At 42.6% G+C, this 27,518-nt stretch overlaps 1 protein-coding gene across 4 annotated transcripts in view; it reads left to right on the forward strand.

Annotated features, from left to right (window-relative positions):
- RGL1 (ral guanine nucleotide dissociation stimulator-like 1) overlaps nucleotides 1–27,518 on the forward strand; it is a 295,913-nt gene that overhangs the window by 66,626 nt on the left and 201,769 nt on the right. The gene's annotated exons all lie outside the window — the stretch shown is intronic.

Below are 27,518 nucleotides of genomic sequence, written 5' to 3' on the forward strand. Positions count from 1 at the left end.
GTGAACTTGAGAGAACCTTTAGCAGCAATACAAAACAAAAATCTTTGTCTCATCTGAAATATTTGCAGCAGTGCCTTGCCTTGGAACACCTAAAAGTACTTTGATACAAAAAGTAAATTTGTGATCTCATTGCCAAAATTATTACAAATTATTTCAAAATGCTACAACTTAAAGACAGCACTCTAATATAGTTAACACTTTATAAGACATTATCTAACATAGTTTTAAATGGTGCTGCCATTTTGTTACCTCCTAATACTATTTCTAAAGCTTATGGGAACTACTTGAACACTTTATTCAATTGCTTTTCTTTTAAGTCATTTTCAGTTGCTTTCCTGTGACCTACTCATCATTTGTAGACTTGGTGACATTGTGGATGAGTTACTTCACAGTCATTTAAATACCATCTTCTGTTTTGATGTATGTATTGAGTGTTTTTCAAGGCTATAAACTCCCTTAGGTTTGGCCACAGGAACAAAGTGTACAAAAATGGAGAATAGGAAGAGCTATAACATCCATACTCTCATTTAGTTGAATTGTAAAGATTTTAGCTGTCTTATTCATCACATATGTTGGACGCCCAGTCTTGGGTACTGTGAGCTGTGATACCTGACAATGGTACCAATATTTCAGAGGCAGGGCAGCCTGGTCATCTAACACATTCACTGTGGGGTCAGTAGCTCAGGAGGTAATAGAGTTTACCCCGTGTGTTTCCTTCACATGTGTTGATGTCACTTACCCCGAACGATGTTTTTAAATTCATTTTTACCATTTGAATACTACTGGTCCAGACTGAGTAAGCATCCTTGAAACTATATGGTAGTCCCATCTACAGTCCTACGTCAAGGCTTGTTCCAAAATTGCTCCAGGTCATAGACTTGGACTTTAACTCCATCTTCATCTCTATGCCCACCTTACGGAGTCCTCCAAGGAACATTCTAGAGAGCCCATCTTTCTGTATTAGCAGTCTATTTAGAGTGAAGCAAGTGATGAAATTTAATGTGAAAGATTCCTTGATTTTCATATTATCCTGTTGTCTGCAGATTCTGATAAGTCTAATAAATATCCAGGTTAGGCTTAGTCTGGTTTTCTTTATCCAGGGTCCCTTCTATGCCCAGCTAGAGCCACTAGATCACTAGATCGTATGTGCAGGCTGCCTCCGATTTATTTCCCTCACTGCTGCTGGCCTGCCCCTGCCTTTTATCCCTGATTGGAATGTTTCAATGTTTACTTTGTTCTAATATGCTGTCCCTTGTACTCTCTTTTAAATCACCAGCCTTTGACTGTCTTGGTTCTTGTTTACCCACCTTTTCATCAACTCCTTCCTCATTCTTCAAGCCCAAATTCCAGCTTGAAGTCTGGGTTCTACCATCTGTTGACAGACTTCCTTGAAGCTTATGATCTGCATTCCTGACCTTCCTAGGAGTGTCTGCCTCACAATTTTCTGATGTTATGTTGTGCAATGACACCTCATTTTGTTTGTTTTTGCTGTGGCTGACTGGACCATTGTATATCAGATATGGTGTTTTGCCTGCCAGACCAAGCCTTCCCATATTGCATGGGAGTATACTAGTGGCTGTGACCAGACTGATTTTAAGTTCTGATCCCTCTTCCCACTCCTACCCTCAACCTGCTTTGACCTGACAAAGTAATAGGAAATTGCCCACCCATTTAAGTCCCACAAAAAACCATACTGCACCACTAGCCACTTCAATTATGATGAGTGGTTTTATGGGAAAAAAGGAATTGCAGTATGTTAGTAGTATGCAGTATGCAGTATGATGATAGTAGCTTTGTTGAGTTGGTAGCACTGGATCCAGTCTCTGAGGGAAACATAATGGTTGGATTTCAACTTTGTAGTATTATTCCAGGAGCATCTGTATAGTATCATAAATATGGGATCTCACATGACATCTTCCTGTGTCTCAGAAAAATGGACAGAAAGCAGATTTCAAGAATCTTTTTTTTTTTTATACTTAAGTTCTGGGAAATGTGCAGGTTTGTTACATAGGTATACATGTCCCATGGTGGTTTGCTGCACCTATCAACCTGTCATCTAGGTTTGTTTTTTTTTTTTTTCCCACAGATTCTCACTCTGTCACCCATGCTGGAGTGCAGTGGTATGATCTCGGCTCACTGCAACCTCTGCTTCCCGGGTTCAAGTGATTCTCCTGCCTCAGCCTCCTGAGTAGCTGGGATTACAGGCGCACACCACCACTCCTGGCTAATTTTTGTATTTTTAGAAGAGACGAGGTTTCACCATGTTGGTCAGGCTGTTCTTGAACTCCCGACCTCGTGATCTGCCTGCCTCGGCCTCCCAAAGTGGTGGAACTGCAGGCGTGAGCCACTGTGACTGGCCTGTCATCTAGGTTTTAAGCCCCACATGCATTAGGTATTTGTCCTAATACTCTCCCTTTCCTTGCCCCCCACCCCCTGACAGGCCCTGGTGTGTGATGCTCCCCTCCCTGTGTCCATGTGTTCTCATCGTTCAGCTCCCACTTATGAGTGAGAACATGTGGTGTTTGGTTTTCTGTTCCTGTGTTAGTTTGCTGAGAATGATGGCTTCCAGCTTCATCCCTGTCCCTGCAAAGGACATGAACTCATTCTTTTTTATGGCTGCAAGATTAAAGAATCTTTTGCAACAGATGGGAAAATTGAGACTTAGATTGATCAATTGTTGCCCTTGAGATCACACACAGATTTGTTGAAAGAATAGATCCTAGGTTTTGATTTTGGAGAATAATAATCCACTGTCCCAGGGACTTCCAACTATTTGATGAAAGAATGGTTTTTAGTTCTTTGAAGGCTTAAGGTAATTTAATTTTAGAGCTGGTCTGGAACTGACCTTGGAGATTACCTGGTTATTAGTCTAAACCCTCATTTTCAAGGTACTGATGACAGAGAATAGGAGGTATGTTCCATTTCCCTACCACATATTGTATGACTGATGGGATGGAGAGGTAGAGTAGGACAGAGGCGTATGGTCTATCAAGAAAGACTTGAAGTCCTCTCTCAATCTTTTGTGCAACCCGTTTTATTAAATGGATGGAATTCAGTGGGAAGTGAAATAGGGAACAGATTCTACCCCAAATCCCACTCCACCCTCCACTACCTTTAGTAATGTTAGGCTCTTAATTTTTCCATTTTTCTTTTTTAAAATAATATCTTATTGGCCAGGTACAGTGGCTTACACCTGTAATCCCAGCACTTTGGGAGGTCGAGACAGGCAGATCACAGGGTCAGGAGTTCGAGACTAGCCTGGCCAACATGGTGAAACCCCATCTCCACTAAAAATACAAAAATTAGCCGAGCATGGTGGCAGGCACCTGTAGTCCCAGCTACTCAGGAGGCTGAGGCAAGAGAATTTGCTTGAACCCGGGAGGCGGAGGATGCAGTGAGCTGAGATTGCACCATTACACTCCAGCCTGGGTGTCAGAGCAAGACTCCATCTAGAAAAAATGAAATAAAATAATATTTTATTGTTTTTTGCATAATGTCTTTATTTTGCAGAAAATGTTTTCTGCTTACTGTCTTTGGCTACTTTGTTAAAACTCTAGGAATGTCAACTGTAGCTATGATACCTGATGCAAAAGAGGCCTGAACATTACTTGAAAGCGACAAAGAAGAGAATGAAAGTTTGTTTCTTATCTCACTAAAGGAGGACTATTGGAGTTTACAAATTCTGGTAGGCCAAAGTCATCTATATGCTATATGAGAAACAAACAAGAAGTTTCTGGACCCTAGTGAACAATTCTTTTTTTTTTTTTTTTTCCTGTGAATCATAGTGAATTAGGCCAACTGTATTGCATTGTTTCCATCCTTGAATTCACCTATATGACTCAGGACAACACTGCCACTGCAGATTACCAGCAAAGTGGGAAGTGGTGATGGGACTTTTTGATAAATAGAATATGTATTCCTTCTTCTATTTTAAAATGAAGTTAATAAGGCTTTATTTCCTTCCTTTGACCCATGAGACCACCATTTTATACCTAGTAGATCAATCAAATGAACGCTGGTTGCAAAGTCATTGCATATTTCAAGACAAAGGTCTTGATTCACATGGAAGGTGGTGACATGGCTGTCTGTGAGGCTACCACGTAAGGTTGGGCTAAGGCATTGTACTGTCTGTCAGGCGTGTCTGTGTCTGCAACAGTCCCTTTATACAGTGGGGATCCTAGAGATAGTAGATGGATTGATGTTATGACTCATGGGGCACATGCTGATGTGGGCAGGCATTCAAGGCTGGACCAACTGACAGGGGATTGGAGCATGGATAAACACGCAGATGAATTGTCAGAATTGTAAGGCTCTTGTATCGGTTCGAACCCTGAGAGTACACCAATGAACAACACAAGGCTGTGTGGAACAAAGCGCGGCTGTGTGGAACAACACGCTGTTTTAATGTGTGCCTGGGTGCAGACGGGCTGAGGCTTAAAAGGGCGTCAGCACCAAATGAGGATGGGGCAGTGGTTTTATAGTCTCCTGTAAACAGAAAGTGTCTCAGTCTGATGTAACTTCTACGCAGTACCTGGCTGGCAGTACCTCTCTCGGTCTTCAGGGGATACGTGTCTTCTGTGTCTTGCGGCCAGCTCTCTTCCTGCCTCTGCTATCTTGCTGACACATGCTGTTGGTACAAGTGGTCTTGCGCCTTGGGACTGGTCCTGAGAAGGGAGGAGTTATTCACTACCACCTCCCCTCCGCTGGCTTCCAGGCCCTGGGGAAAGTCCTTCATTCTTGTCTATTTGGTTATAGAAAAAGGGAAAAGGGACAACTTTCTCAATAACTACTTCAAGCATGACATGGGGGGTGGTGTGGCCACCTTGGAAACAAAAACTTAATTTTGGGGGTAGTTTTGAGAGACGGGTTGGTGTTCATCATGTTGCAGCAGGAGCATCATCTGTATTGTGTGGTGGTTAACTATAGTTTCAACAAGACTTTTAATAGCTTTTATTATTAGTGGGATAATACAGGGAAGAAGCAGGAGGAGTCCTGTGATGAAGATTACTGTCCCTACCAGCATTTTAAATCCTCCCAAATTAGAGCACCACCCTCCTAGAAGGTTTGTTGGGTCCCACCCCTTCCAGGTTTGGGCTGGGCTACTTTTCTGATGTTTGAAGTGATTTCTAATACTGTTTTTCCATTATCGTCTATGTTAAGACAACAATTGGAGATATTAAACTTACCACAGACCCCACCTTCTGAAGTTGTTGGGAATGCTTCTACCCACCTGGAGAAAGTACAGACAAAGACTAGAAGATAGCAGAGCTGTTTATCAGGCGGGATGTGAGTGAAGTCTATACTTGCCAATTTTGCCTGAGTACCTGGCCTTGGACTTGGTAGGTAGGAAAAGGCAGTGGCTGAAGGGAGCCCTGGGGTGACACTGAGTGGCAGATAGAGCAGGACTGGGTGATTTCCCGAACACAGCTGGAAAGGTGAGGACAAGTGAGAATAGGGCGGAGAAGTTGTAAGAGAGGTTTGTAACCAACATGGAAAAGTTGTGGAGACTTTGGGAGATAGGGATTGTTTGAGAGTGAGGAAGAACGAAGTGCCCTTCCTTGACATACCATGGTCCTTGCTTTTGAAGGTTTTGGGCTCAGAAGTCCTCCTTTTCTTCTGAGGAGTAAAGAGAAGAGAACAAGGACAGCGACAGAAACTGGCCTTGCACAGGTTGTAGGGGTACTTGTCTGGCTACCTGATCTGCTAGTGCATTTCCAGCCGCTATAGGATTGTATGGGGTTTGGTGGCCCCTGCAATGAATGATGGCAACTTTCTGTGGGAGCCTGGCAGCTTTAAGGAGTTTATTGATGAGAGAGCCATTTATGACAGGAGTGTTTTTTGCAGTTAGGAAACCCTGTTCCTTCCAGATGGACGAGTGTGAGTGCACTATGTGGAACGCATAGTGAGAATTTGAATGTACGTTGATCTGTTGTCTGGCTGCTAGAGTGAGAGCTTGAGCGAGGGCAATGAGTTCAGCTTTTTGGGAGGTGGTTCCTGGGGGGAGCAGATTGTCTTCAATAGTGTGTGTGGGGGAGTGACACTATAGCATAGCCAGCGTGTTGGAGTCCTTGTAGGAAGCAGCTACCATCTGCAAACCAAGTAAAGGAGGCATCTGGAAGGTGTTGGTCTGTTAGGTTTGGAAAAGGTTTAAGAAAGGTTTGACCAGGGTTCACACAGAAGTGTGTAGGGTCTTGGGTGGTTGTAGCTTCAGGTAAGAGCATGGCCGGGTTTAGACAGGAGCTGGTTAGCATGGTGATGTGGGGAGTTTCTATGAATAGAGCATATAGTTGGAGGAACTGTTGGGCAGAGATAAGACTTAGTACACTGCAGTAAGCTAGCATATCTGTGATGTTATGGGTTGAATAAACTGTTAAGTTGGTGTGAAGAGATAGTTTTAAGCTTTCAAGGGTGAGGACAGCAGCTGCCGCCAATGCTTGGAGATAGGCAGGCCATCCAATACTGTGGCTTCAAGCTGTTTAGAGAGGTAGGCAACAACCTGGAGGGTAGGTCCCTTAGACTGGGTTAGAACACCTGTTGCAACTCCACGCTGTTCATCGGTATAGAAGGAGAAAGGTTTGGTGGGGTCTAGGTCTGGGAGAGTGAGGACGGGGGCTGAGGTGAGAGCCTTCTGGAGTAGATGGAAAGGTTGGGTAGTAGGCTGTGCAGGGTTTAAAGGCTCATGGAGAGGGCCTTTAGCGGCTTAGTATAACGATTTGGCAAGTAGAGCGAAGGAGGAAACCCAGAGCCTAAAATATCCTGCTAGTCCTAGAAAAGAGAGAATTTCTTGCTTAGTTTGTGGAGGTGGGAGGGACTAGAGGAGAGATATGCGGTCGGTTGTGGGCCCTCAGGTTTGCAGGATAAGAGCTAGACCTAGATAGGTGACTGGAGGGGTGCATATTTGTGCCTTCTTAGGGGAGACTCGATACCCCCATTCTTCCAAGAAGTTTAAAAGAGAGATAGTATGGGTGTTGCAGTCTCTTTGAGGGGGTCTACACAGGTGTAGATCATCAACATATTGAAGAAGAGTGGACAGTTTTAGGGATAAGGTACAGAGGTCGCAAGCAAAGGCCTGCCCAAAAAGGTGGGGGCCGTCTCTGAAACCTTGAGGTAGTACGCACCAGGTGAGCTGACGTGAAAGGTGGGTGTTGGGGTTTTCCCATGTAAAGACAAAGAGGTTTTGGGAATCAGGGTGTAAAGGAATGGTGAAAACAGCATCCTGTAGGTCTAGAACAGAAAAACAGGAGGGCATTGGAGGGAATTGTGGAAAGTGAAGTATATGGTTTAGGACATACTAGAAGTACAGCTTGGTTAATGAGCCTGAGGTCCTGGACTAATCAATAAGTTCCGTCTGGCTTTTTGACAGGTAGAATTGATGTGTTAAAAGGGGAGTATGTTGGGCAGAATAGGTGACTGGTGAGGAGGTGAGAAATGATAGGCTTTAGGCCTATGAGAGCTGCTTGGGGGATGGGATACTGCTTCTGTGATAGGACCTGGGTGGGGTCTTTAAGGGTAATGTGGACAGAGGTGTGGTGTTTTGTGATTGAGGGTGTGGAAGTAGTATCCCAAACAGTGGGGTTAACTATGAATGGGGGATAAGGAAAGGTTGCATGTTTTAAGGTGGGAGGTTGGAGGAGTAGAAGAAAGTTAGAAGCCCTGGAGGGGTCTGGGTCGATGTGTTGGGTACTATGGGGAATGTGGAAGTGGAGAGTAGTGTGGAGTTTTGAAAGGATATCTCTGCCCAGGAGTGGAGTTGGGGATGAAGGCAGGACTAAGAAAGAGTGAGTGAAGGAAAAGGTGTGCAGAGAGCAGAAAAGTGGAGGGGTGGCTTGGGGTTTGGAGGCTTGTCTATCAATTCCCATAACAGAGACTTGGGAGGATAGAGTGGGTCCTGAAAACTTAGGTAAAGCAGAGTAGGTTGCCCAGGTATCGATTAAAAAACATACTGGCCTACCTGCCACCATCAGGGTTACCCTTGGCTTGGATGAAGAGATGGTAGTTGCTGGGGTGTCCATTCCGGGGCACTGTCAGTCTTCAGCGGCAAGGCCAATGAGATCCGAGTAGGAGGTTTTGACCGGCTCAGGAAGGAATGGGGGCAGTCCTTGCGGGGGCTGCTCACAGTCCAACTTCCAGTTGGGTCCTCCGCAGAGGGGGCACAGCCTGGTGGGCTTACCTGGGTTTGGGCTTTGTCCGGACCAGTGGCCTTCATTGCCATACTTGAAACAGGTGCCAGGTGGAGGTGGATTGCTAGGAGGCTTCTATGTGAAGCTGTGGCCCTGTGGGCCCACAGGGCCCCTGATGGCAGAGGCAAGCCTTTGAAACTCTGTCTGTTTTTTGCCTTTTACTTTCCTCATCACGACTGATAAAGACTTTGAAGGATAAATTAAGAAGGTCTCATTGTGCGGTTTGAGGGCTGTCGTTGAGCTTCTGAAGCTTGCGCCGAATACTGGGGGTGGATTGGGAGATGAACTGAAGGTTTAAGATAGTGGTTCCTTCTGGGCTGTATGGGTCTAGGTTGGTATACTTTCTCATGGCTTCAGTTAAATGAGAAAGAAAAGGGCTGGGTTTTTGTCAGGACCTTGGGTAATTTCTGAACGTTTTTCATGGTTGACTGCTTTATGGGCACCCTTTTTGAGTCCTGCAAGAAGACACACAATCATGTGGTCTTGATGGTGGCTTCCAAGGGCCCCGTCTTAATAATCCCAGTGGGGGGCCTGGTTGGGGACTAACTCTGCGTTACTAGGCTGGGCAGGAGCTTGGTGATAAATTGTATCAGCATGCACCTGAGCGAGGGTCCAGATACGGTTCCAGTCTTCTGGGGTGAGGGTGGAAGAGAGGATAACACAGAGGTCAGGCCAGGTTAGCTCATAAGACTGGGTGAGGTACTGAAACTCTCTAATATAAGAGGTAGAGTCTTCTGGAAATGAACCGAGTCTTGTTAATTTGAGAGAGATCAGTGAGGGGGAAGGGAGCATGAACTCTAACAATACCTTTAGTTCCTGCTACTTCCCGAAGTGGGCACCCTAGCACAGGCGCTGAAGTAAGGATGGGGCATGGGCCAAAGATGGCACCTGAGTGAGTATGGGCAGGAGAGAAGGAAGAACCTGGAAGTGGTTCCTGCTGAGGGTTTGAATGGGGAAAGGGAGGTTGAATTAACAGGCAGTGGAGGATAGATAGGGGTGTAAGGTGGCGGGATGAATTTGCAAACCTCAGGAGAGGGCGGTGGGGGAGGACAATGGGTACAGGCAATACTAGAATTGTCCTGAGGAGGGGACGGCGTAGAAAAAGAAGTGAATACTGCTGACTGGGAAGATGGCGGCTGGGAAGATGGCGACTGACAAGATCAAGAGGAGGCTTAGGGGTTAAAGAAGATGGTTGAGAGGGAGAGGTAGGGGCTGGGAGGGGTGGACAGCAGTCTGCTGGATCAAACAAGGAAAAAGAGGTGGGGTGGGGAGGAGAAAGGAGATCTGGGTGCTGAGAATGGAGGAGAATGATTTGAACAGGTGAGCAAGAATTGCAGAGGTCAGGTTGTGATCTGAGTGCAAAAAGGCCTGCACACAGGAATTTCTCCCCATTTCTCCAGTCGTTGGCAGTAATTGCTTAAATTAGTTAAAATTGTAAAGTCGAATGTTCCATTTGTGGGCCATTTGGACCCGCTATGTAATTTGTACTGAATTGCAAAAAAAGACAAGGCACTTAAGGCGGATATCTTGCGTGAGGCCTAAGGTTTGCAGGTTTTTTACGAGGCAGCCTAGAGGGCTGTCTTTTGGAATGGACGACTGGGAATTTCCCATAACATAGGGTAGGCTTGGGAGAACAGGGAAAAAAGACCATCCTGCACGGCTGGAGGGAGATGATAAAAGGAGCAATCGTCACCGCTGCCTTTTTCAAGGCCTTGTTCATGTTTCCTTCGCCCTCACTGGTCTCTCTCAAATTAACAAGACTCGGTTCATTTCCAGAAGACCCTACCTCTTATATTAGAGGGTTTCAGTACCTTACCCAGTCTTATGAGCTAACCTGGCCTGACCTCTGTGTTATCCTCTCTTCCACCGTCACCCCAGAAGACCGGGACCGTATCTGGACCCTAGCTCAGGCACATGCTGATACAATTCATCACCAAGCTCCTGCCCAGCCTAGTGACGCAGAGGCAGTCCCCAACCAGACTTAGAGGCATCCCCCTAAGACCAGGTGATCAGTGAGTGCCTGGCACATGCCGGGGCCTTCTTGGACCAATGTTGGATTTTTGAACTGAAGAAACCAAGAGAGGTCGTGAGGATTTTTGTCTGTTAACCGGGCTCCCGGGAAACTTACTGGTAGGCGAGATCAGTGACTGGTGTGCATGCACAGACAGGTGGCTGGAGGCTGAGGAGCTTCCTTTGTCAGGTTGCTTTGGCCTACTGTCCAGGGTGGAGGGACACAAGGGTCACGGGCTGGAGCCCTTTCCGGATTTCGGCACCAGATGTAAGGCTCTTGTATTAATTTGAACCCCGAGAGCGTGTCAATGAACAACACAAGGTGGTGTGGAGCAACACGCTGTTTTAATGTGCGCCTGGGTGCAGACGGGCTGAGACCTAAAATGGCATCAGCACCAAATGAAACCCAGCAGGGGTTTTATAGTCTCCTGTAAACAGGAAGTACCTCAGTCTGATGTGACTGCTACACGTTACCCCAGTGGCCTCTCTCTCAGTCTTCAGGGGGTACCTGTCTTCCGCCGGCCAGCTCTCTTCCTGCTTCTGCTATCTTGCGGATGCACTGTGCTGGTACAAGTGGTCTTGCGCCTTGGGACTGGGCCTGAGAAGGGACAAGTTATTCACCCCCCGCCCGCCGTCCCGCCCAGCTTCCAGGCCTCAGGGAAAGTTTTTCAAGAATGTGTTGGAGAACTGTTCCATTGAGCACAGGGCTAGGGTAGCAGGATGAATGTTGGTTCCTCAGGGCAGGGTACCTTTCACAGCTGTATGTGGAAGGAAGTGAGGGGGGCCTCCAAACTGAGGATGGGAGTTAGCAGGTGGACAGAGGGTCCTGGTTCCAGGAATAAGCTACCCACTAAATGGGAGTACTTGGATTGGGGTTCTTCCTGGCTGCTTTGGAGTTCTTCCATCATATCTTTGTAATTGCTTCTTTCCTTTGCATCCAGGGAAGCTTTTGCAAATGGATTGTGTTTAATTTTGAGCTGTGAGCTCTTCATTCTGATAAGCTGTCACAGTTATTTATGAACTACGTCTTGGAAAGCAATGGCTAGTGATCATGTGTTGTGGACACGCCACTCTCACAGTGTGAATTCGAGGCTGGTGCTTCTTTTGACCTGATCAGGCTCCCTCTGTGTAGCTAGTTGTTGATCTTGACTTTGCTGAGGGAATTGGGCACCTTCATCCAATAGGGCCCTAAGTTGGGGGAGTTGGGCTGGATGGACACACAGCTGAGTGCCTGCAGCTCGGGCTTGCCCTCTGGCACCCATTCCTGGTTCCCACTTCTGGTTTTCTTCCAGCGCTTTCTGTGAGCCTCCATGAAGTCCAGCAAGAAGGAGAACATGGCTCTTAAATCCAGGCCAGACATGTTCAGCACTGGAAACAATTTCCTGCCATTCTTGGTGGTGATCATGTCATTGGTGAGCTCCTTGAAGCATAACCACAACTTGCTCTCCTCCAGGCCTGTGTGCCACTTTCACTCTATATGGTCACCCTTCTCAATGCTTGGCCTGTTGCTCATGCTTCATGGCTCTCAGCAGATGGTCCACTCGGTACTGCAGGCTCTTCGATGCACACTGTTACCAGTGCTGTGGGAGCTCATCCTGCCTGCCTCCCCTAACTTTTTTCTAAGCCCCAACTTGCTACTTGAGAACCATCTTTACTTCTTCAAGACCTGTGAAGGTGCCTGGGTCCCTGTATAGACTGGGAGGAGGGTGAGGACAGAGATCTGGTCAGGAAAGGCACTGGTGGTGAGGGAGAAGGTTATCATACTTGAACTCCTGAGAGGCATGACTAGGCCAGACTTCTTGCTCTTCTGTTTTTGCATACCTTGTTTTTTGGCAGGTGTTTCCCAGGTGTATTAGTCCATTTTCACACTGCTATAAAGATACTACCTGTGACTGGGTGATTAATAAACAAAAGAGGTTTAATTGACTCATAGTTCTGCATTGCTAGAGAGGCCTCAGGAAACTTACAATCATGGTGGAAAGTGAAGGGGAAGCAAGGACCTTCTTCACATGTTGGCAGGAGAGGGAGAGAGCACACAGGGGAAACTGCCACTTTTGAGCTATCAGATCTCATGAGAACTCCCTCACTATCAAGAGAACAACATGGGAGAAACCACCACCATGATCCAGTCACTTCCCACCAGGTACAGTTTGAGATGAGATTTGGGTGGGAACACAGAGTCAAACCATATCACCAGGATCACAGAAGTAGTGGAAGTGTATGACTAGAAGGAAAAGGGCAAAAATCCCTTGCTTATCTGGGTGCCATCTTTCTCTTGGCCCTTGATGCTTTCCAGATGCGACATGCTTACCTATGTCTTCTCTCTCCTGAGCTGCACTTCTGCTTCTTTGGAGGCCCCTCACTTGGGATGTCTCTGCTTTACCCTTCTTCGAATTTATCCTGAGCTCCTGCTCCTGGAGGTTGACCCTACAACCTGTTATTGAGTCAGCCCTGTTAGGCCAGGTCACACACAATGTCTCAAGGCTGGGTTACCCTTTGCAGCGTGCACTCAGATCCTGGGCAACTTACATCATTATGCAAAGGGTAGCCTGCTGCACACCCTCTGCACTCTACTTTTGCACACTGGTTCCAACCAACTCTTCAGTGAGAAGCAGACCCCAAGCTCTGTGTTCATAGACACCCAGATTCCAGAGGACATGTGTCATTTTCTCTCATGAACTGTCCATGGATGCAGTTCAATGACATTCAGTCCATGGAGCCTGCAGTTGCTCCCAGCTTCAGTGAGGAGTTTTCTGGGAACCCTCCAACTCTCCCACCCACCACTGCACTTAATGAGTATGTAGGAGGTGTTGCCGGGGGTGAGGTGACAGAGAAGCACTCTAGAGAGGAGTGAAATACTACAGCCCACTCTTACTGGGTCTTTCCAACCCCCTCTTAAGATTAGTAAGGTTGAATGGGTACAAAGGTGAGAGTCTAGGGGCCTTTAGTTATCTGCTTGGAAAGCCTTGGAGGGGAATTCATTCCATGTCCTGTTATAATTATCCAGAGAGGTCGGCTCTACATTCAGTTGAACCTGTGGTGCTCAGTGGATTCGGCAACTGTCTTAAGCTTAGCCCTAGTTGCCATAACTCATTAAGTTTCTCACAAGGTTTACTATGTTAACAGAATGCTGGGAATGGGGTGTGGGGCAGGTGGAGGAGAAGAAGAAGACATTCACAGAAACACCTCTGATGACATCTCTGATAGCAAATAGATACTATTACATGACTCTGTCCATCCAAGAGCTAAATCGTTAGTCACAGATGGAAAGTGCTGTGTGGTCTTGAGTAAGCCTCTCAGTTTTCCCTTCTATAAATCTAGAGTAGCAGTGCAGACTTACTTGGTAAGGTTTTTCTCAGGATCAAAGTACCCTAAATCATGTAATTAAAATGAACATAAAGTATTTTCCAAATTTGAAGAACCATGGAAATGAGAAAAATAATTACTAAGAGACCCAGTGAGGGGCTATGCTTGAACTGTTGGCCATTCCTTGGGCAGTAGTAATTTCCTGGCAGGAACTGGCCTGGGAGGGCCCTTGACAGATGTTGCACAGAGCTAGTTTAAGAAGGGCTGACTGGCATGTGGTTATTATTTTATCTTTGTAAAGCTACAGTGTGAGGCCTGTGACAGCGGGAGGAGGCCATGAGGTATTCACTTGACAGCCTGCCATTGTCAACTCTAATGGGAGAGAAACTTCAGTGGCCAGAAGGGCAGCCTCAGATTGTAAGCGATTCATTTTTAGTTCAGCTGCAATAACTCCTGCTGGTGATTTAGTCCTGTGACTTAGGAACTCTCCACGTGTACTTGAGTGAATGAATAAAAGAGAGACAGAGTGAGAGAGAAAGTGTGTGTGCACATGTGTGCACACGTGCACACACATTCATGTGAACAATTTGTGTTCACTCACTTGTGATTACCAATGGGCCACATTCTGCTTAGGTTTTGGAGGCTTGGCATTAAGGATGTTTTGCTAGGATAATTTGTTTTTTGGACAAGGAAGCTAACATAGTAAGTCATATAATTTAGTTTATGTCTTCATTGTTGCAGAGTTTGGCTGATAGCAAGGGACAGTCGAGAATAATAGTCTCATACAGACCTTAATCCCAGTTCCTAAAGTAGAATGGAATTGTGGAAATCAAGTTTTCTGGTCTAAAATAAATGTTTTGTGGCATTCTTGTAAAAGGAACAGGTTGGGAAGTCCCTGTGGAATCTTAATTTTGCCACTGCAGATTATTAAAGACCCCAGGTGAGCAAATCAACTGTGAGGAGGTGATTTTTATCGGTTGGCATTGAACAGACCACAGCATAGCTATCACCTGCATGGCTTTCCTTTGCCTTTGATAATCGCATGTCAGTGGGATGGAGGATTTTTTTTTTTTTTTTTTTTTTTTTTGAGACAGAGTCTCCCTCTCTCGCCCGGGCTGGAGTGCAGTGGCATGATGTCGGCTCACTGCAACTTCCACCTCCCAGGTTCACATGACTCTCCTGCCTCAGCCTCCTGAGTAGCTGAGATTACAGGCACGCACCACAATGCTCGGCTAATTTTTGTATTTTTAGTAGAGACGGGGTTTCGCCATGTTGGCTGATCTCGAACTCCTGACATCAGGTGATCCTTGGCCCCCCGAAGTGCTGGGATTACAGGTGTGAGCCACTGCACCTGGCTGGGATGGAGGATTTTAAAAGGAGCTGTATTGCCTTTTTGAAAAAAATCTAGAAGTACCCCCCACCCCTCTTTTATAATGACCCTTTTGAATGAAACTTAATTTTAAAAATTCCAGGACAAGGGATAAATTAGTCACTAGAATGTGATTTCCATGTGCTATAAATATTCATATTCTCCCAAAATTCCTTTGTTCAAATCTAATTCTCAGTGTGATGGCATTTGGGAGTGGGGTCTTTTGGAGGTAATTAGTTCATGAGGCAGAACTCTCATGAATGGGATTAAAGACATTATAAAAGAGGTTCCACAGAGATCCCTCATCCCTTCTACCATGTGAGGTCACAGGGAGAAAGCACTGTCTGTGAACCAGAAGATGGGTTTTCACCAGACACCGAATCTACCAGAGCTTTGATCTTGGACTTTCCAGCCTCCAGAACTGTGAGAAATCATTTCTGTTGTTTATAAACCATTCAGTTTATAATCTTTTGTTATAGAAGCCCTACTGAACTAAGATGCCATGAATGTAGAGATTTTGCATATTTTATTCACTGCTGTATCCCCAGGCCCTAGATATGATCTGACATATATTTAAGGTGCTTAATAAGTATTTGTTTAATGAATGAATCAATTGAAAAAGGGCTATAACCTCCTATTAGAAGTGATCTCTGGGTATTGGCTCATGCTTGCCTTTTGGGATCATCTGCATGGATGTCGTAAGTGCTAAAATCTTAAGCCACAAGAAATATGGACTTGTTTCCACCACAGTGATTTTCTGTGAAATCACTACCCAAAGATTTTTCACCCTTTCCAAAAATATTTTTTGAATGAATACATGTCCTGGGTGGAGAAGTTTTTTCCTCTTATTGGGCAGACATTTCTTTTCTTATTTCATTTATTATTTCATGCAGATGTCCTCTGTGATGTTAACTTAACCCTACTACTGGGTTTTTCATTTTTTTGCATTTGAATCATACTCAAACCCATGCCAGAGAACAATGCAGTTCAGCTTTCTGATGACTATGTACAGTTTTTGCAAGGTGGTCTATCATGTCCTTTTTAAAACTGAGGACTAATTTAGTATAAAAGATCATTTAGAGAAACTATTCCATCTATTCTAGCTTTGCCAGCATACACAGAAACACCCAATGCCACACAATCACCGAAATGAGAATCACACACCAGGATTAAGGGAAGATGATGCTTTTGTTGAGACATTAGTGAACAAATAGAATTTTAGAATCAGTGATAATCTCTGCCTCATTATGTAATTTAAGCCCCTTGATTTGTACCTGAGGAAACCAAAGCCCTGCTGAGCACAAAGTAAGGCTGTGTGAGAACTGGTGTTAAGACTTACGCCCTCTGACTGACAATAAATTCTTTCCATAGTACTGTCACAGCATGCCACAGGGAACAAGTGTCTTTTTATCTTTTAATAACTATGTATCAAATGCTTAAGGCCAGAAAGAAGAGTATAGATGTTAACAGTTTTGATATTTGCACTCTACTAGCACCTGGCCACCTGAAAGAGCTTGATGGGCTGGCACCGGTGAGCCTTGGAGAGTACGTGAAGACCCGCTGCTCACAGGGTGTGAACTGGGAGTTGGAGGCAGTCTGGTGCAGGTGGAAAGGCATTGAACTGGGGTGGAGTGAGGAAGCTTGGGTTCTGATTCTGATTGAGCCATTGCCATGCTCTATGTATTTTACCTTGTTTATTCCTAATTACCATCCCTACTAGGTAGGTATGGGTTATTCTTATTTTAGGAATGAGGAAACCAGGACTTAGAAAGGTTAGGAAACTTGTTTAAATTAAGGTCACACAGGCTAATAAGTGGCAGAGCTTCATTTGAACCCCAGCCTATATAATACTACCCAAAAGTTACTGCCCAATTTCCCTCTCTGAGCCTCACTGAAAAGATAATGTTTGGATGATCTCTGACTTTCCTTCCAGGTCACAAATTCTAGAGTTTTTACATTTGATCTTGGTTTTTTTTTTTTAGTGATGTTTGGCTTTGGAGATTTAGTCCACCCCTCTTTCCTCCCTCGCTGTTGGTGAACTGATTGTTATATAGATTTTCACACATCTGTCTCCCAGGAGTGCTAAGAGGACCACTGGAGACTGCAGAAGTTTGTTTAGGTGTAAGCCTTGTTTCTCAGGGTACTGTGCTTTTACTAGCATCTTAAATAATTAGGTGACAGAGACTATTAACACTTTATTTTCACATAACACCAAATAACTAAGAATTGCTATTATTTTGCCAATTATCCCATGCAATCCTTAGCTCATAGATCAAACCATTATCTTCAGATACGTATTAGTCTCGATTACCCATAGAAACAGAACCAATTGAGACCTATATCTATATCTATACCTATATCTTTCTGTAACTATAAATGTAGAAAGGGAGGGAGGGAAAGATGGAGAAAGAAACTGTAAGGAATTGGCTCATGTGGTTATGGAGGCTATGTCCTAGGATCTGTAGTTGGCAAGCTGGAGACTCAGGAGAGCTGATGGTGTAGTTCTAGTCCAACTCTGAAGGCCTGAGAACCAGTAGAGCTGATAGTGCAAGTTCTAGTCTGGGGACAGGACCGAAGGCAGAAGACTAATGTTCCAGCCCAAAGACAATGAATGGATTGGATGAGGCTCACCCACACTGGGGTGGGCAATCTGCTTTACTCAGTCTGCCAATTCAAATGTTAATCTTATCTAGAAACACTCCCACAGACATACCCAGAATGATGTTAAACCAACTATCTGGATACCACATAGCCTAGCCAAGTTGACAAATAAATTAACCATTACAATATACTAGAACTATTATGTTTCTACACTTCAAGAGGTGTTGAAGTGACTCAGTCGATCTAAGGGGAAAAAAAGTGATATGCTATTAAAAATGTAAACACAGAAAAAAACTCTCTTTTAGTTAGGGTAAGCTAACTGTTATAACAAATAAACTCCAAAATCTATACTGGCTTAATCATAAAAGAAGTTTATTTCTTGCTTGTTACAAAGTACTGATCAAGTTACCAGGTCAGCAGAGTCCCTGCTAAAAGAGGCCTCTTCCATCTCTAATATGTAGCTTCTGAAGTCAGCCCAAATGTTGTCTTCATCTTAACCAGCTGGGAGGAGAAAAGAGCATAGAGAAGTGCCATATGAGAGGATTTTATGAGCTAGGCCAGAAATGGCCCAAGTCTTTTCTGTCACATTCTTTTGCATGGAACTCAGTCACATGGCTGCACCTAACTGTTCAGGGGCAGCTGGAAAACGTAGTCCCTGGCTGGGCAGCCCATATCCCAGCATGTCTCTAAATTTTCAGAGAATAGCTAGCTGTCCACTATACCCTGTACGAAGAATCAGATCTGAATTCTGGAATTGGCTTTCTTATTAACTGGTTGGTGATCTTTTCTTATCTGTAAAATGTAAAAGCTGGTTGATATCCCAAATATCTTCATGCTCTAGAATTCTATGGCTCTGTTTTGTTCTTTAAAAGAAAAAGTTCCATGTGAAGACAGCTAGTTCTTTGCCTGGATGCAGTGAAAGTCCTGGTTCATGCAGCAAACTTTGTCTCATGTAGGACTTAATACTGGCAAATCAGGGAACCAAGTCTGGGGGCTCTTTTGAGCCTGTACTGGATAAGTTATTATTCATTGGGCATAGTAAGCATTGATTCATGGTTGGTAGTTCACTGTATTTGTAGGAGTCTTCTAAGTGGTGTGTGTCCCTAGCTCACATGAAGATTTTCCAGAGGGTTAGGTGTTACAGCCAGCCCTCATGAACTAATTACCTCCAAAAGACCCCACTCCCAAATGCCATCACATTGAGAATTAGATTTGAACAAAGGAATTTTGGGAGAATATGAATATTTATAGCACATGGAAATCACATTCTAGTGACTAATTTATCCCTTGTCCTGGAATTTTTAAAATTAAGTTTCATTCAAAAGGGTCATTATAAAAGAGGGGCGGGGGGTACTTCTAGATTTTTTTCAAAAAGGCAATACAGCTCCTTTTAAAATCCTCCATCCCAGCCAGGTGCAGTGGCTCACACCTGTAATCCCAGCACTTCGGGGGGCCAAGGATCACCTGATGTCAGGAGTTCGAGATCAGCCAACTGATATGTACCTACTCCTAAACTGATCAAAGAACATCTACAATGAAAGAGTTTTGTTAGCTTTTCTTTCCCACCTCCCCATTCACAATTGCATTTCTTTACCTTTACAAACAGAAGTCTACTGCTTACTCAGCCTGCGTCTTACATAGTTCATTGTTCCAAGTATAGAAACCTCTAGGGCACCAAAGTGATTTTTTAAAATATGTGTCATTTATATTCAAGATATTAAACATACTTTCTCCATCTGGCACATTAAAGAGTGTATTTATAATAAAAGTTTTGCTTTTTATGTTTAGTAATAATTTGTGAAAAGTATATGTAGTTATGTTGTTTTGATCAATTATGTACCACTTATAATTGAGAATACAGCTCAGTAAAACATTATTTAACTTATAGCCTTATAGTGACAGAAACTTAAAAATTTTTTTATTTATATTTGATACTTTTAAATTTAAAACTATTTTGCCCTGAGAGAAAATTCTATAGCAAAGGTGAAACAGAAATACAATTTCAAGAAGCTAAAGGAATGACTGTGTACTCGGGTGATGACTGAGATAGATTTCGCCCTTGTGGCGGATAAACCAGTGGAGGAGACATAAACAAGTAAATTAGCAAAAGTGCAAGATAATTTTAGATCATGATAAATGCTATGAAGAAGGTAAGCAGGAGGGTGGTGGTGGTCAAAGACAGCCTCTCAGAGGAGGTGGCATTTGGTGTGAGCACAGAAGAGGTCTTCTCTCCTCTTGAGCAAATACATCCTCTCAGGTTGGGGCATGGATATGGTGGAAGGGAAGCAGAGCTTATTTCTGTTAAAGAGAGCTTGTTCATGGCTGGGAGCAGTGGCTCACACCTGTAATTCCAGCACTTTGGGAGGCCGAGACAGGTGGATCACAAGGCCAGGAGATGAAGACCATCCTGGCGAATATGGTGAAACCCTGTCTCTACTAAAAATACAAAAAATTAGTCGGGCGTGATGGCGGGCGCCTGTGGTCCCAGCTACTCGGGAGGCTGAGGCAGGAGAATTGCTTGAACCTGGGAGGTGAAGGTTGCAGTGAGCCAAGTTAGCGCCACTCTACTCCATCCTGGGTGACAGAGGGAGACTCGGTCTCAAAAGAAAAAAAAGAGAGCTTGTTTATGTGTATTTTAAATGGATGCTGATGGACATCAAATTGCTGTGGTATTTATATTCCCACGGGATACATCTAAAGGAATGATGTAAGTTTATGATATTTAAAATATTTCAATAGTTCCATACACTATAAATTATATAATTTGCAAATATTTAAACTTATAATGAAAATCTTTCATATCAACCTAAAATGTATAAATGGTAAATAGTTTATTAAAATGTTTTTGGGGATACATGAGCAAAGGACTTTCAAAACCACTGACATAGTAGCTTAGAATATGGGCTTTGAGTTTAGGCTGCTTAAGTTGGAATCCTGGATCCACTACTACTGGTTATGTGAAGAAGGGTCAGTTCTGTGAGCAACAGCATCTGAATCTGTAAAACAGTACTGTAATCCCAGCACTTTGGGAGTCTGAGGCAGGTGGATCACAAGGTCAGGAGTTCAAGACCAGCCTGACCAACATTGTGAAACCCCGTCTCTACTAAAAATAAAAAAAACCACCCGGGCATGGTGCCACATGCCTGTAATCCCAGCTACACAGGAGGCTGAGACAGGAGAATTGCTTGAACCCAGGAGGCGGAGGTTGCAGTAAGCCGAGATCTTACCATTTCATTTCAGCCTGGGCAACAGAGTAAGACTGTCTCAAACAAAACGAAACAAAACAAAAAACAAAAACAAAAAAAGCACCTAAGAAGGAGGAAATTTGAAGTTTAAATGAGATAATGCATGTAAAGTGCTAATCTCACAATAAGGGCTGAACAATGTTTTCTATATTAGCAACATTATAACTTTGCTCTCAACTGTATAGTGCTGATTGAACTCTATTATCTTTCATATGGTGGTAGAGCAGGCTGAAAGGTAAATTGTGAAATCCAGCCCTTTGCTGAACTGGAGTAGCACTTAGGGGCAAACTACAGTATTCATTTCATTCCTTCCTACTTGCCTTATGTGTTATTGATTGACATTCATTCATTCATGGATAGTCCGAGTTGGGTATATTTTGGAACACTTGCTGAGCAGGCCTGCACCTTGGCTACGGTGTGGTCTCTTCTGCTCCTTGTAGTTCACTGAAGTCATTCCAAGGAAATTACAGATTTTCCTTCTCTCCCTGTGCCCATGTATTTCTAGAATGTAGGGAGATGCAATCTAGAGAAGAGTACTTGGTTTCTCCCTGAGGACAAGCTGATGGTACTGGCTGTGTCTCCTGATGTCCTTGCTGAGGCTTCCTCCTTTGTTCTGCCAAGGCCTTAGGGCCTTTGTGTGACACCACTAGACGTAAATATTTGCAAAGTGTGTTCTGTAGAATGTTAAAAAAAAAATAGAAAAAAATTAAAGGCGAGGTGCAGTGGCTCATGCCTGCAATCCCAGCACTTTGGGAGGCCGAGGCAGGTGGATCACCTGAGGTTAGGAGTTCGATACCAGCCTGGCCAACATGGTGAAACCCCATCCCTATAAAAATACAAAAATTAGCTGGGCATGGTGACGCATGCCTGTAATTGCAGCTACTCTGGGGGCTGAGGCAGGAGAATTGCTTGAACCCTGGAGGCAGAGGTTGCAGTGAGCCAAGATTGTGCTACTGCACTCCAGCCTGGGCAACAGAAGGAGACTTTGTCTCAAAAAAAAAAAAAAGAAAAAAAATTGCAAAGGAAAGGGGACCTTGAGAGCAAGTTAACATAGTCTGGTGGGGTGAAAAGAAGAGAAGCTGAATGAAGGTGGCATTAGAAGGAGAGAGGATTTAAAATTATTGAGGGAGGTATTATTAAAGAAACTGGAAGATGAAGGGAAAGGATGGTAGAAAAATTAGCCTTAAAAAAATAGAGTCTGCCAAAAGCAAAAGGAAGGATTCACTAAGATATATAGCAGAAGGAAAATTATGAAATGAAGTAAAGGAAAAATACAGCTGATGAATCACCAGGGAGTTATAGCAAGGCCTTAAAAATCATTAATGGAAAGTTTAATGCCAGAATATTAGAGTAAAAAGATAGCTTGGAAGTACAGTTTGTCTGTGCCTGGCTCCTAAAAAACACCACAGAACAGCCAATCCTTTGCCTCTGGCACCCACAAAGCATATGTGCCCTGAAGTGAAACCTTTCATACCATCCCTAAACTCCCCAACAATCTTCAATAAAAGATGTGCAAACCAAAAATGAAATATATAAAAAACATAATACATGATAACCAAGTAATGTTTATCCTAGGAATACAAGGTTGCTTAATGTTTAAAAATTAATGAATGTAGTTCATCTTATTGTCATAATGGGACAAAAACCATATCATAATTTCAATAAATGCAGAAAAGCCATTTGATAAAATTAACATCCATTACATATTATCATATTATACCGTGGTAATCTTCCAGTAAACTAAGAATAGAAGGGAACCTCCTCAGTCTGATAAAAGGCTGATGATGGCACATTTTTATGACTATACTAAAAACTACCAAATTTTACACTTTAAGTGTTTGAATTTTATGGTATGTGAATTATTAAACTGTTTTTTTTAAAAGAACTGTTGCTAACTTAGTATTAAACCTGAATGCTTTTGCCTTAAGATCAAAAAGACAAGGATGGTCACCCTCTCCACTTTTCAACATTCTATTGAAGACTCTTGCCAGGGCAGTAAGACAAGGAAGAAAAATAAGAGGCATATAGGCTGGAGAGCTACAAGTAAAACTATCTTTATTCACAGATGACATGATCAAGCATGCAGCAAATCTTCATGAATCTACCACAAACTAGTAGAACTAATAAGTGATTTTAGCAAGATTTCAGGATGCAAAGTTAATTGTATTTCTATATATTAGCAATAATCAAATGGAAATGGAAATTTAAAAAAAGACAAAATTATTTGCAATAACATCTCAAAGCATGAAATACATGAGTATGATGATGAATTTTGTGTATTAGCTTGACTGGGCTATAGGGTACCCAGGTATCTGGTTAAACATTACTTTTGGGTATGTCTATGAAAGTATTTCTGGATGAGATGAACATTTGAATGGGTAGACTGAGTAAAACAGGTTGCCTTCTCCGGTGTGTATGGGTCTCATCTAATCCAATTCATTGGAAGCCTGAATAGAACAAAAAGCAGGGAAAGGGAGAATTTCCTCTCTCTCTCTGTTTTCAAGCTGGGACACTGGTCTCCTGCAGTCAGACTGGAACTTATACCATTGGCTCCTAGGTCTTTGGACTTGAACTGGAATGTATATCATCAGTTTTACTGATTCTCAAGCCTTTAGACTTGGATTAGAATTTACACTGTTGGTTCTTCTGGTTCTTAGGTATAAGAACTTGGACTGGAAGTTCACCATCAGCTCTCCTGTGTTTCCAGCTTGCAGATGGCAGATGGTATGACTTCTCAGCCTCCATAATTACATTAGCCAATTCCATATATATAGCCAATTTATACACATATATAGTTGGTTCTGCTCCTCTGGAGAACCCTGACTACTCCAAAGGGGTTAAATTAAATAAAATATATGTTAAAACCCCTACCCTGAAAACTGGAAACATCTCTATGTGAAATTTAAGAATATCTAAATGAATTGATTTATGATGTTTATAGATTGGAAGACCTGAAATTGTTTGTGATTTCAGTTCCCCAAATTGGTTTATAGATTTGATGACATTCCAGTAAAAATCCAAACGGGTTTTCTTATAGAAATTTTCAAGCTGTTTCTAAAACCTGAATGCTTAGAATAGCCAAAACAATTTTGAAAAAGAACAAAGTTAGAAGACTTAAACTTACTGGCTTTAACACTTACTGTAAAGATGCAGCAATCAAGTTGGTGTGTTATTGGCATAGTTTTGACACATATATCAATGAAACACAATCGAGAACCCAGAAATAGACCAGCATGTGTATGGCCAATTGATTTCTAACAAAGATGCCAAAGTAATTCAATATGGAAAGGATTATCTTTTCAACAAATTGTCTCGAACAACTTGTTATCTACATTTAAATAAATTAACATCAACCCTTACTTTATGGTATACAACTGGATTATAATCTTAAATGTAAATGTTAAAACTATAAAACTTCTGGAAGAAACTTTATAACCTTCAGGTAGGAAAAGATTTCTTAAATAGGACACAAAAAAGCATAAACATAAAAAATATAAAAAATTTATAAATTGGACTACATCAAAATTTAAAACCCCTGTTTATAAGAAAATGCAAATGCAAAGGCAGACCTGAGATGGAGAAAATATATGTGTGTGTGTGTGTGTGTGTATACTATTTTATTAGGACTGATATCTAGAATATATAAAGAACTCTTTCAACTCACTGATAGAACCAATTATAAAGTCAATAAAATGGACACATTTGAACATACTTTACCAAAGAAGATACACAGAGAGCCAATATATCCATGACTAGATGCTCAATATAATTCATCATTAGGGAAAGGAAAATTGCAACCACAATATGATATCACTACACATCCATTAGAACATTAGAATGGGTAAAATTAAAAGGACCCCAAATACTGACTGTTGATGAGGATATAAAACCACTGAGATTTTCCTGCATACACCGCTGATGGGAATGTAAAATTGTACCACCACTTTGGAAAACAGTTTTGGCAGTTTCTTATAAAGTTAAACATACACTTACCATGTGATTCAACAGTTCTACTCTTAGGTGTTTATCCAAGAGAAATGAAAGCATGTGTCCACAAAAAGAATCGTACACAAGAGTTATTTCACTTTATTTAAAGTAACCCAAACTGGAAACAACACAAATGTCCATCAGCAGGTGAATGTATAAATAAAATACATTCATGTTAAATACAGTTTAACAATGGAATACTACTTAGCACTAAAAAGGAATAAACTATTTGAATATGTACCAACATAGATGAGTCTCAAAATAAATGTGGTAAGTGAAAGAAATCAGACTGAATAAAATGTAGATATTGTATGATATTCAATATAAACCTCTAGAAAAGAAAAACTTAGCATATATTTATAGAAAGCAGGTTCATGGTTGCCTGGGGCCAGTGATAGGGTGAAATCGGCTGGGAAGGGGCTTAAGAGAATGACCTTTTGAAATAATGGAAATGTTCTAATCTTGACTTTAGCAGTGGTAACATGGATGTGTGCTATTTGTCAAAAGTCATAGAATATACCCTTAACATGAGATATGTAAACTATCCCTCATTAAAATTGTGCTTGTATGTAGTAGTTGCTGTTTTTGAGGGGCAAGGTCTTGAATTCAGTAAAGAGAAACATTATAAAGGTGTTGACAATTTCTCCATAGTATGAAGCCTGTTCCATATTGGGCACTGTGTCAGGCGTTCCTGTGACTCTTGGCTGTGATACAAAGCAACTTCCCCCTTAAAAACTGGCTAAGACCAAGAGCCAAGGTTCCCTCCTAGAAGTCCCAAGCTGGACCTAGAGGAAGGTGCTAACACGGTCTGTTTCGGCCACAGGTCTCTTCAGAGGACCACAAAACTCACTGCCTTCCCTCTCTGAGATAATGGAGTGAGTGTGTTAGGTTGGCGCAATGGCTCAGACTAAAGCATCAGGGACTCCTATGTTTAAAATTGATGTCACTGCTAATGTACTGCTTGAATGTATCTAAGCCCCTGTCTTTCTATTTCAATTTCCTCTGTGGTTGCGTGAAACCAACTATGACAGTCCATTATACATGGAAGGCCAGTGTTGCCAGATTTTAATTTGTAGAGTACAGAACATAATTTTGACTAATTGGTCCAGTAGGAGCTAGAGTAGAATCTAAACAACTCTGGAGGTCTGTGGCAATGAAACAGGGAAGGAGGGAGAGATTTAATCAACCTTCACCCAGGCAGGCTGTTGACAGATTTCTAGGCTGACTTAATTAATGTACTTATTTCTCAGGTAAGACCTCAAAACTATTTGGATCTAATTTCACTATACTTCATCCTGTTCATGATATTATGCTTTCAAAGTAACAAGCCTTAAATTCCTTTTAAGGACACACAAAAGAGTAAAACACACTATCTTTTTGTCCCGTCTGAAGTGGAGAAATGGAGTGGGTGCATAGAAGTTGTAACTCTGAGTCCACTTAAGTTTTCCTAGTGTATAAGTCATTTTTCAGTACACAATGAAGTTAACAATTAGTATCTTTGTGGTATCCAGAAACAATGTCAACCAAAATTGAAGCAATGAACCTGAGAACTGAATTCATTTGAGCTATAAATCATAAGCCTATCAATCTCTAGAGCAGAAGCAAAAGTGAAGTCATTGAATATTATAATAGATTCCATATGTTGTTTTAAAGAAGGCTTAAAAATAACGACTTACAGGTTACCATATTTCTGGGGCAAAAATTTACATATGTGAATAAGAAGTGAAATAACTGACTATCCAATTTTTGCTTCTGTTTTCTACCACTTCTTTTTAATAGTGGAATATTTATTTAGCTCCTGAAGGGCAGAGCAGAGGAAGTGTGATAGGCACTAGAGAATGTGGAGGAACTGACAAAACAGAATATGAAGGGAGGTAGAAGAAACTGACTCTCAGCTTTGGTAGAAAAGGTAGCACAGATAAGGAAGCACAAATTTCAGATAACCCTCTTGGCCTTTCCCTGATACTTTATTGCAGAGAGTTCGTGTCGGGCGCGGTGGCTCAAGCCTGTAATCCCAGCACTTTGGGAGGCCGAGACGGGCGGATCACGAGGTCAGGAGATCGAGACCATCCTGGCGAATATGGTGAAACCCTGTCTCTACTAAAAATACAAAAAATTAGTCGGGCGTGATGGCGGGCGCCTGTGGTCCCAGCTACTCGGGAGGCTGAGGCAGGAGAATTGCTTGAACCTGGGAGGTGAAGGTTGCAGTGAGCCAAGTTAGCGCCACTCTACTCCATCCTGGGTGACAGAGGGAGACTCGGTCTCAAAAGAAAAAAAAGAGAGCTTGTTTATGTGTATTTTAAATGGATGCTGATGGACATCAAATTGCTGTGGTATTTATATTCCCACGGGATACATCTAAAGGAATGATGTAAGTTTATGATATTTAAAATATTTCAATAGTTCCATACACTATAAATTATATAATTTGCAAATATTTAAACTTATAATGAAAATCTTTCATATCAACCTAAAATGTATAAATGGTAAATAGTTTATTAAAATGTTTTTGGGGATACATGAGCAAAGGACTTTCAAAACCACTGACATAGTAGCTTAGAATATGGGCTTTGAGTTTAGGCTGCTTAAGTTGGAATCCTGGATCCACTACTACTGGTTATGTGAAGAAGGGTCAGTTCTGTGAGCAACAGCATCTGAATCTGTAAAACAGTACTGTAATCCCAGCACTTTGGGAGTCTGAGGCAGGTGGATCACAAGGTCAGGAGTTCAAGACCAGCCTGACCAACATTGTGAAACCCCGTCTCTACTAAAAATAAAAAAAACCACCCGGGCATGGTGGCACATGCCTGTAATCCCAGC

Source organism: Colobus angolensis, unplaced genomic scaffold (genome assembly GCF_000951035.1).
Source record: "Colobus angolensis palliatus isolate OR3802 unplaced genomic scaffold, Cang.pa_1.0 Scaffold132, whole genome shotgun sequence".
Taxonomy (NCBI): Eukaryota; Metazoa; Chordata; class Mammalia; order Primates; family Cercopithecidae; genus Colobus; species Colobus angolensis.